Below are 10,131 nucleotides of genomic sequence, written 5' to 3'. Positions count from 1 at the left end.
TTATGAACACGGTGGTATAGGGTTGCCTGCGAAAAATCAGTCCAGAATCCCGGTTGTCGAATTTTAAAAAGTTAAATATTGCTGCGAGTGAGGACACAGCATAGCAGCTGTTTGAAGTCCGTCCAGTGAAAGAAAGAGAGTGCGCATGGTATTTGTTCTTGGAAATGAAAAGGATATATGCGTGCATTATTTTGGAGCAGATAATTATCAAAAGAGATGAATAGTTATTTAATTTTTTTTTAATCAATTAATTATTTATGTGTGTATATTTTTTATGTGACACTAAATGAAAAGGATAGCGATAGACTCGTGTATGCGTGCATCATTTTGGAGTAGATAATTTTTGAAATAGAGGAATAGTCAATTAATTATTTATGTGTGTATATTTTTTATGTGACACTAAAGAATCTTTACTAAAGAAGAAGGTTATAGTAATACATATATAATACTAATCTTGCAAATTTCATCTTTATTATTAGACGACAAAATGTAAATAATTGTATTCGCGTCTCTTGACTATTCTATTAACAGCAGTTTTTGATAATTTGCATTCACTACAGATCCGACCCAAAGAAAATTGGATAAGGGTCAAAATCACCTGAAAATCAACTTTGAATGACATTGTATGATATATCGTTGAATTCACCGTTAAAAGTTATTTCGAAAAGTGTCATAAAATATACGGGTCCGTATTGAAAAAAATGAGGCTGAGGGTGGCCCAAAGAGCGCGAAACGTTGGATACGAAATCTGATTACGTCAAATTGAGAAAAATTTACTGTCGAATGAAAAATTCCTGTAACATTTTTTGGTAATATTTTAAATAAAGTGGGAAAAAAATCAAAATGACAGAATTTACTTTTTTTATGATATCTCAATAAACGGCCCTGATAATCTCGATTTGTTTGAACTGCTTGATAATGCTTCTATGCATGCAACTTTTTCCCCATTTGACTGACCTAACTCTTATATTAAAAGTTACCAATACAATCCCATTGAAAAAGTGGCCACCCTGTATATGTGTAATGAGCGATATTGAAGGAAGTTCTAAGAAAAAATTTAATACAAAATATTAACAACAATAAACAATAATAATAATAAAGTTTATTTGCTTTCAATAACAACAATAACAACCATAACAACAACAATAACAATAATAAACAAGAATAAATAATTGGTTTCTTATCTTCTTATACAATAATAGTTCCTACATAAGATGTTGACCTATCTTTTTTTATGTGGTATTATATTACCTTACAATAAATGAAATTTTATACAAATCGAGTATTATTTTATAAATTTCGTTGTTTTTACAGGTAAATAAATTCAAAACTGCTTCGATAATTTCAATCCACTTTATATCGATGAGAAGAGAAATGTTGCCCGCATTGCTCTTTTCATCGAAATAAAGTGGATTTATTATATCGAAGCTATTTTGGATGAATCTTAATTTGTTGACGTCCATCTTCTTCTCCGGACCTATATCCGGTGGCGTTGTGATCGGCACTGGTGTGTGGATGACGCTCTGCGTCGCACCGGGAAGATGCGACGTGTCTATCACCAATGTCTGTTGGTTTAGAGAGAGTGAATTGCTCTGTATTACGCTGTTGTGGGTTTTGGTTGTAGTGGCAACGTGTAGTGCTTTAGTTTGTGCAAGAATACACAAAAACAAAATTAAAGACAGGTTCACAATAAACTAGAGAAACAGGGAAGGGCTTACTTAAAGGAATGTTTCGAAACATTCTTTTAAATGAATTTAAAGGAATGGTTCGAAACATTCCTTTAAATGAGACCCTCTATGCTTCTCTAGTTTGTTATGAACCTGTCTTTAATTTTGTTTTTGTGTATTCTTGCACAAACTACAGCACTACACGTTGCCACTACAACCAAATCCCACAACAGCGTAATACAGAACAATTCAATCTCTCTAAACCAACAGGCATTGGTGATAGCCACGTCGCATCTTCCCGGTGCGACGCAGAGCGTCATCCACACACCAGTGCCGTCCACAACGCCACCGGATATAGGTCCGGAGAAGAAGATGGACGTCAACAAATCAAGATTCATCCAAAATAGCTTCGATATAATAAATCCACTTTATTTCGATGAAGAGAGCAATGTGGGCAACATTGCTCTTTTCATCGATTCAAAGTGGATTGAAATTATCGAAGCAGTTTTGAATGAATCTTGATTTCTTACGTCCATCTTCTTCTCCGGACCTATATCCGGTGGCATTGTGGACTGCACTAGTGCATGTATGACTGGCTATCACCAATGTCGGTTGGTTTAGAGAAAGTGCTTTGCTTCGTATTACGAATGCTGCAGATAATGCAGCATATATGGTTAGCAACCATAGATGCTGCGTTATCTACAGCATTCGTAATACGAATGCAAAGCACTTTCTTCGTATTACGAATGCTGCAGATAATGCAGCATATATGGTTAGCAACCATAGATGCTGCGTTATCTACAGCATTCGTAATACGAAGCAAACCACTTTCTTTCCTTTCCTGGATTTCCAGAAATTTCGCGGCGTCCCACAAGGTATTGAGGCTCATGGTGATAATGTTTCGTATAGTTGATCACCAAATTCCGTTTCTCAACAGCTCCATTTTAGAAACTGCTGCTGAGACTGTTTCTCTAGTACTGTAGTACGGATTTGGCGGGTTCTTGTTATGTAGACCTGTCTATACGTCACTGAAAGAAAGAAACAAGAGTTTATTTACACGTTTTTCATACAAGATATTTTTACACTAGTTTTTAGTTGATTTTATACAGTTGATAGTTCCTGCAATCAATTTTTGATTTGCTACTGTTTTCATAAAAATAGGACATAACCTCTATAAAAAAAATTTTATACAAGGATGATGTTATTCGGTTTCAAGTATGTTTAGTTATATAGAGGAAAATAAAAATAAAAAACCTGCTCAAGAAAATTGAAAGAAACTATATACAAAATGTACACAGTTCATATAGACTGTATAAAAATCGGCAGATTCTCGTAAGGCAAAATATGCTTTTCGTTAAAATTTTTGTTGTGTCGGATTCTGGTAATTTTCCTCGTAGAATCGCTCATATAATTCAGTTTTTCGTAAAATGTTATTGATATTTTATCAATATACTCTCTTATGGTAGGAATTTCTGCCAATTCGTGATTGTAATTTTTGGATAAATGCTTTGATTTCGGAAGGGTTAGTGTAGTATTTTTTATACTCATTACCGCCGTGGGATCTATCCGTTTTTCTAACGTTCTTATGAAATTATTGATAGTTCATTACAGTTTTATGGGTCGCTTCAAAAGTTTCTGCTTTCTCTATGTCTGTCATGTAGTCTCTTGTGTTGAGAGTAAGTGTCAGGATATCTTTTGGTTTTTTACCGAGAAATTTCGTCATCTTTCAAAAGGTATTGTCGGAAGGTTTTATTTTACTCATTTTTTCGTCCCAACATTTACCTCTATGAGTATTAATTTTTTGCCTGATTTCTTCTTTTAGAGATTTCATTGTAATTTTGTCTAATACATTTATGTTTGTCTGCCTGCGTTTTCTGAATTTATATCTAGTGTTAATTAAGTTTGCAATGTCTATTGGTAATCTGTCTGCGTAGGGATTAATTTTTTTTATTGGTACTTTTGTCGCGAGCGAAGTTAATTGCATTGGTAAATTTCATTAGTTCGGATTCTAAATCTTCAATAAAGTAAATCGAGTTGTTCATTTCAATTTTTTCATATAAAATTTGACGATATTTTTGCCAGTTTGTATTTGAATAATCGTAAACAGTTTTTGATGAATACGACAGTAGTTTTAACTACATTTTGGTCGGATGGCAAGGCAGGTATAGGTTCAAGAGTACTTAGGTTGGGGACGTTCTTTGTTATTATCAGGTCAAGAGAACTAAGAGTTCTCTCACTGAAAGGATAATGGGTAGGGTCTTCTGTGGAATGCAAAATACACGATACATTTCTTTCCAGGAAATTGAGTAATGTTATTCCGTTGGTATTACGAGAATGGCAGTTCCAGTATTCATGTTTCGAATTTAGGTGACCAAGAACAATAGTTCTGTTTTTAGAAAAAAGATTATTTAAGCAGTTTTGAGTGATTTTGTTGCTAGGACTGTTGTAGACAGCTATTATTTTCAGGTTATTACGTAGTTGAATACCTGTATTCTCTATAATGCAGTTCGTTACTGAGGGTATTGGCGTAAACGGAATTCCGTTTTTGACAGCAATCATAATTCCACCATAACCATTATCTGGGCGATCTTTTCTAACTACCTGAATACCCCTGAGATCAATTTGGTCGAAAGTTCTTAATTTTGTTTCGATAAATGTTATAACATGTATTTCATTTGAGTTTAGAAAATGTGAAAGCTCATAAATTTTGGATTTTATACGGTTGACATTCCAGGTAGCTAGTTCGAGTGTTTTAGAACACCCCATCTTCGAGATTGAAAATGAAATGGAAGAATATTTCAAATTTTTCAATAGGATTCTCTGCATGATCCATTTGTGTATTTAGTAGTTTGATTGATTTTATAAATGTCTCTATATTGATGCGTTTTTTGAGTTTCTCAAATTCATTTTTAATTTCGAAGAATGGGTACTTCTTCGAATATCACGTCGGAATTACCAATTTGTGGGTTACGAAAATAGAAGCAAAAATTAAAGATATATGTGTATATTCTAAGAATGATAAAGTCGTTCTCTATAATAAGCGTATAAGCGATACTGAAGAAAGTTCTAAGAAAAAAATACAAATACAATACCACAAAACTACTTTTAAATCTCGACTAACAATTTATAATTTGAAGCAGAAATGTTATCGGGTATGTAGTCATAGTTGAACAATTGTAGCTCTTTATTGCTTCAGCCAAACTTTCGGACAATAACTTGTCCTTCTTCAGTTCTAATCAATGTGAGTCTTGAATGTTAAAAATATTTCAATGTCCAAATATAATATGCAACTTGCAAGGACTCACATTGATTAGCCCTGAAGAAGGACAAGTTATTGTCCGAAAGCTTGGCTGAAGCAATAAGGAGCTAAAATTGTCTAAGTTTGACTACATACCCGATAACCTTTCTGTTTCAATTAACTACAAAATACTAAACTATTAAATACATACCAGTATAAACAAGAACACAAGAACAAAACTAGAGAATGGTGAGGGGTTCGACTAGGAATTTTCGAATGCTTTTACGTCCTTCGGGTACATTGTAAAAGTTAGTTAAAAGCCTTGGCGTCCTCTATTGACGTATATCCGTACCTCGTGGTGGCGTTTTCTGTTGAGCGATTTACTAACTGTTGGGCCGTACTACGGTAGCCCGTAGTCTAGGGCTGGGACTTTTTCGCCTTTTTGTATTCGAATATTCATCCATAAATTTATTCGATTATTCGAATAATTCATTCAAACAACTATTCATGCTTGATTATTCATGAGTAGTCATGAATATTCAACTATTCGTTGATTATTCAATGATTATTCAGTGATTATTCAATGATTATTCAGTGATTATTCAATGATTATTCAGTGATAATTCAATGATTATTCAGTGATTATTCAATGAATATTCAGTCAATATTCAGTGACTGAACTCATGTTTTAATGAACCAATCAAATCCGGGCGTTTTGATGAGTGAATATACCCTTTGCGACGTGGTATAATCGTTTTGGTGTTTTGCCTCTCGCCATATACGATCTATTAGTGTGACGTCACAAACCGCCATTTTTGGTTCTCCTGTCAGTGTTCGGAATCCAAACAAATAAATTGTCATTCAAATTAGTACGGTCTCGTTGAAGGAATTGGCTTATTTTCATAAATAAGAGTATTTGAGGAACGATTTCAGTATTAATTGATAGATCGAAGGAACGAGGTTAATACCAGTAACTTTGAATCCTGTATCATTCCCCAGATTTTGTGAAAAGCCGTGTTTATTAGTTGAACCTCAAGTTCGAACTTACGGCATTAATCTCGTTTCTTCTGTCTATCAATTAATAGTAAAATCGTTCCTCAAATAATCTTATTTATCAAAATTAGCCAATTTCTTCAACGACAACGTACTAATTTGGAATGACAATTTGTTTGTTTGGATTCCGAACACTGACAGGAGTTTATTTATAATTTTAATTCAATTGTATCTATCAATTTCAATATTATGTAATTTCCAGTAATTTTAATATTAATAAAACGATTTGTCCGTAGTGATTCACAAAACATTGTTTTAATCATTCCTGAATAGTGAGTCAAGTGATTATTCAAACTTTCATTCGTAACTTCATAAATATCCAATTACTCACTGAATAGAAAACTATTCACTGAATAATCAGTGAATACTCAACTATTCACTGATTATTCATGAATAGAAAAGTAGTCATTGATTATTCAACTATTCAGTAAATACTCGACTATTCACTGATTATTCATGAATAGAAAAGTAGTCATTGATTATTCAACTATTCAGTGAATATTCATGATTATTCGAATAATGCAAAATGCAATTATTCGAATAATCATTCAATGATTATTCGAATATTCAAATCATTCATTTATGATTCCCAGCCCTACCGTAGTCCTGACGATCAGCATTCCAAGCTGATGTAGCCATCAGCAATATTCTCAGTTATTGTTGAGCGACGCACACCGTTTTGGCTTTTCACATCACTCACTTGTCCCAACAACTCAAATTTTTCCACCAGTTTCTTTAAAGCCGGCCAAAAAAGTGCTTCACGATGATCCAAAAGTTTTGCGAACTGTGACTGCAAATTTTCACTATTTTTTTGTAGGGAATTTCTACAATTTCAATGCATTGTTGAAGCTTGTATTATTTTTACTTGTGGTGTAGTTTTCACTTGTCAAATGTAAATCACAACTTCAAAAGTGACAGCAGCCTATATAACTAACTATATTCAACATTATTTATCCTCTTATTGGTAAACCCTTTATTTGTACAAAAAATTCCATTAAATTGTAGTTCTCAGATAAAAATATCAGTATCAGTATTTCATTTGAATGATCAAGTTTATGTATTCCATGAAAACTTATCAGGAATCATAATATTAACCTCCAAACAAAAAAATGAAAATCAATATGGAATGAATGAGATCGAATCTAATTTTAAATTCATGAAAATAATGGTGGTGTCCATTTCCCAAGAAATGGACAGAGCCAGCGTTTGGGGTGAAACAGCGACTGTTTTCGATGGGCGGTAATTTAGCTCAGTTTGTGGCCGCCCTTTCATATTTCTGAAAAAAAATAGTCTTGATTCTTAAAAAACAAAGGTTGGTCCGATTTGCTGCGTTTATCAATATTCCCTGCAATAAAAATCTCCAAACCGTGTTCACTAAGACACATGTTCAATAAATAACACATGGCAACCCAACCAATATAAGCAGCATTGACTATTACCCTAATTGATTGAGGGATGGAATGTATTTCACAAAGACGAAAAACAACACTTCGAATTACGTGGAAGTTGTTTACACATTCAGTATATGGAAAATTCCTGCGATTCTGAATTCGCAACTAGTCACTGATAAATGCTAAATGTTTTCAGAGGAACATATGTTTTTAATCCCATTTAATTTTCGAAGTTTTGCATGCCTTACCGCCCTTTGTATCTTGTGGTGTGATAAGGTAATCTTTCATCGATCGTATGTGATCGATTGTGAATGTGAGAATCAGATATATTACTTACGCATTGTTCATCGGCGTCGAAAAAATCAAGAATTTATGGTAGGTAAAAATGTCCGAAAAAAAACCAAATGGAAACGACTTTAGAAAGAAATGATTAGCAGAATCACTAGAGAAATCAAAAATGGCGCATTATCAGGCAGGTGATTTTTTTTGTTGAAGGGGGGGTCGGTTTATTGATACTTTTCAGCCGAGACGCCAAAAATTTCTTCGCTTCAGGCGCCAAAATTGCTCGCGCCGGCCCTGAAGAAGGCCCTGGAGCCCGATTATCCAATATTAGGGCGGCATTGGGTATCTGCCTAGGGCGGCAGTTTGGGCAGCGACGTCCCTGTAAACATCTAAATACCTAATTAATGTGCAACATCAGAAAGGCATCATTGCTGGTGGATGAACAAAAAGATAGGATATCAGAAGAGTACTAAGAAGAACTGATATTCAATTGAATAGAAAAGGCGTTAAATATAACAGTATGTAGGTGTAATGAGATTCGAATAATGAATCACATCTCATATAAACCTATATCCAGTTTTCTGTTTTTCAAGGGCGTAATAGGCGAATAAATGAAGGAGCTTTCAAAATCTCCTTCCTCGTTTTATGGTTTACTTTTTGGCATCTCTATTAAAATACCGATATTGGTTGTTTAGTTAACGAGGATTTAGATAGGTTGTTCATTTGGCTTTGCGACAATAACTTGAAAGTCAATATAAAAAAATCGAAGTATATGTTAATAGGTAGTGAATATAGGACACGTAGTACCGACATAAGTAATTTCAGAATTAGTATTGACAAAGATGAAATAGAGAGGGTTACTGAAATGAAATACTTAGGATTGATTTTAGACGAGAATTTAAAGTTTCAGTTTCACGCGGATTATATCGCAAATAAAATGTCCAAAAAGGTTGGTTTCATATCTAGAATAAGGGGTAAAATTGGTATGAATACGTCACTGATGTTGTTTAGATCATTGGTACTTCCTCATGTGGATTATTGCTCTTCAGTTATGTTTAATTTAAATAAAGGTAGCATAGATAGGTTACAAAAAGTGCAAAATAGAGGTATGAGAATTATTTTGAAATGTATTAAAAGAACTCCCATAAGAAATATGTTAAATTGTTTGAAATTGATGAGTGTCAATCAAAGGATTATTTATAGAACATTAGATTTAATATTCCAAGCAAGGAATAAAATGTTACCTGAATATTTGAGTGAAAACCTAAAATTTGCTAATGAGATACATAATTATAATACACGACGTCGAGATGATTTTTACATAGAAAAAGTTAATACTACATTAATGAATAAATCCACATTTAGCAGGGGATTAGTTATCTTCAATAATCTACCTGAAAAGATCAAATATTGTAATAATTATAGAGAATTCAAAAAATGTTTAATGAGTTATATTTATGAAGAATTTAATTAAGTTAGTGGATTATATTTGTATTGTTTTCAATAGCCGAGTGCTAAATGAAGTTCATTCGACTTTTGCCTATACGCGTAGGATTTTTCCTCGCCGTCGGCTTCTCACTCCTCGCTAAGAGGAACATTCACTCAATCCCAGATATTTAAAATATCAGAAGGGCAGAGCTCGGTCGTGTCCGGTCCTTGTGGTCCCCCTGGTTCTCGTCGAACTTCTGGTCCTCTTACACGCGATCCTTCGCTTCCTAGGAATTTTCTCACCGTCCTTGCAGTACCTAAAAGAACAGCTTTTTGCATTATATTACATATATACTCACTAAGTCCTAGTTGCTTGATATTTCTCTTGAGATTTTTGGGTACTATTCCTGTTGTTGAGATGATAATTGGAATAGTTCTCGTTGATATCATTCCCCACTGGCGCTTTATCTGAAATTCGAGGTCCCTATATTTTGAAATTTTTTCGACCTCTTTTTGACGCATGTTGTTGTTATTAGGTATTGCTACGTCGATGAGTATTGCTGCCTTTTGTTGTTTATCAACTAGCAATATATCTGGCCTGTTGTGAGGGACTGTTTCATCAGTCAAAACTGTACGATCCCAGTACAGTTTATAGCGTTCGTTTTCCAGGATGGTTTCCGGTCGGTAATTGTAGTATGGCACTTTTTCAGAATTAATTAGTGTTAATTTAGTTGCCATTTCTTGGTGTAGTATCTTTCCTACTGCATCGTGTCTCTCTTTATATTCATTTCCTGCAAACATTTGACATCTTCCCGTGATATGTTGGATTGTCTCATTCGTTGGACACCCATAACGGCATCGATCGTCAGTAATAGTTCGATCCTTTATGATATGTTTGCAGTAATTTTTTGTTGAGATCACTTGATCTTGGATGGCTAAAAGAAATCCTTCCGTTTCTGGATACATCGCACCTGATGTGAGCCAATAGTTCGACGCTTCAATGTCGACATGATCCTGGTTCACCTCGTTGAAATGTCGTCCATGTAGGGGCTTTTCTCTCCATCTTTGCAGT

Source organism: Harmonia axyridis, chromosome 7 (genome assembly GCF_914767665.1).
Source record: "Harmonia axyridis chromosome 7, icHarAxyr1.1, whole genome shotgun sequence".
Taxonomy (NCBI): domain Eukaryota; kingdom Metazoa; phylum Arthropoda; class Insecta; order Coleoptera; family Coccinellidae; genus Harmonia; species Harmonia axyridis.
Note: the sequence above shows the minus strand (reverse complement) of the source record.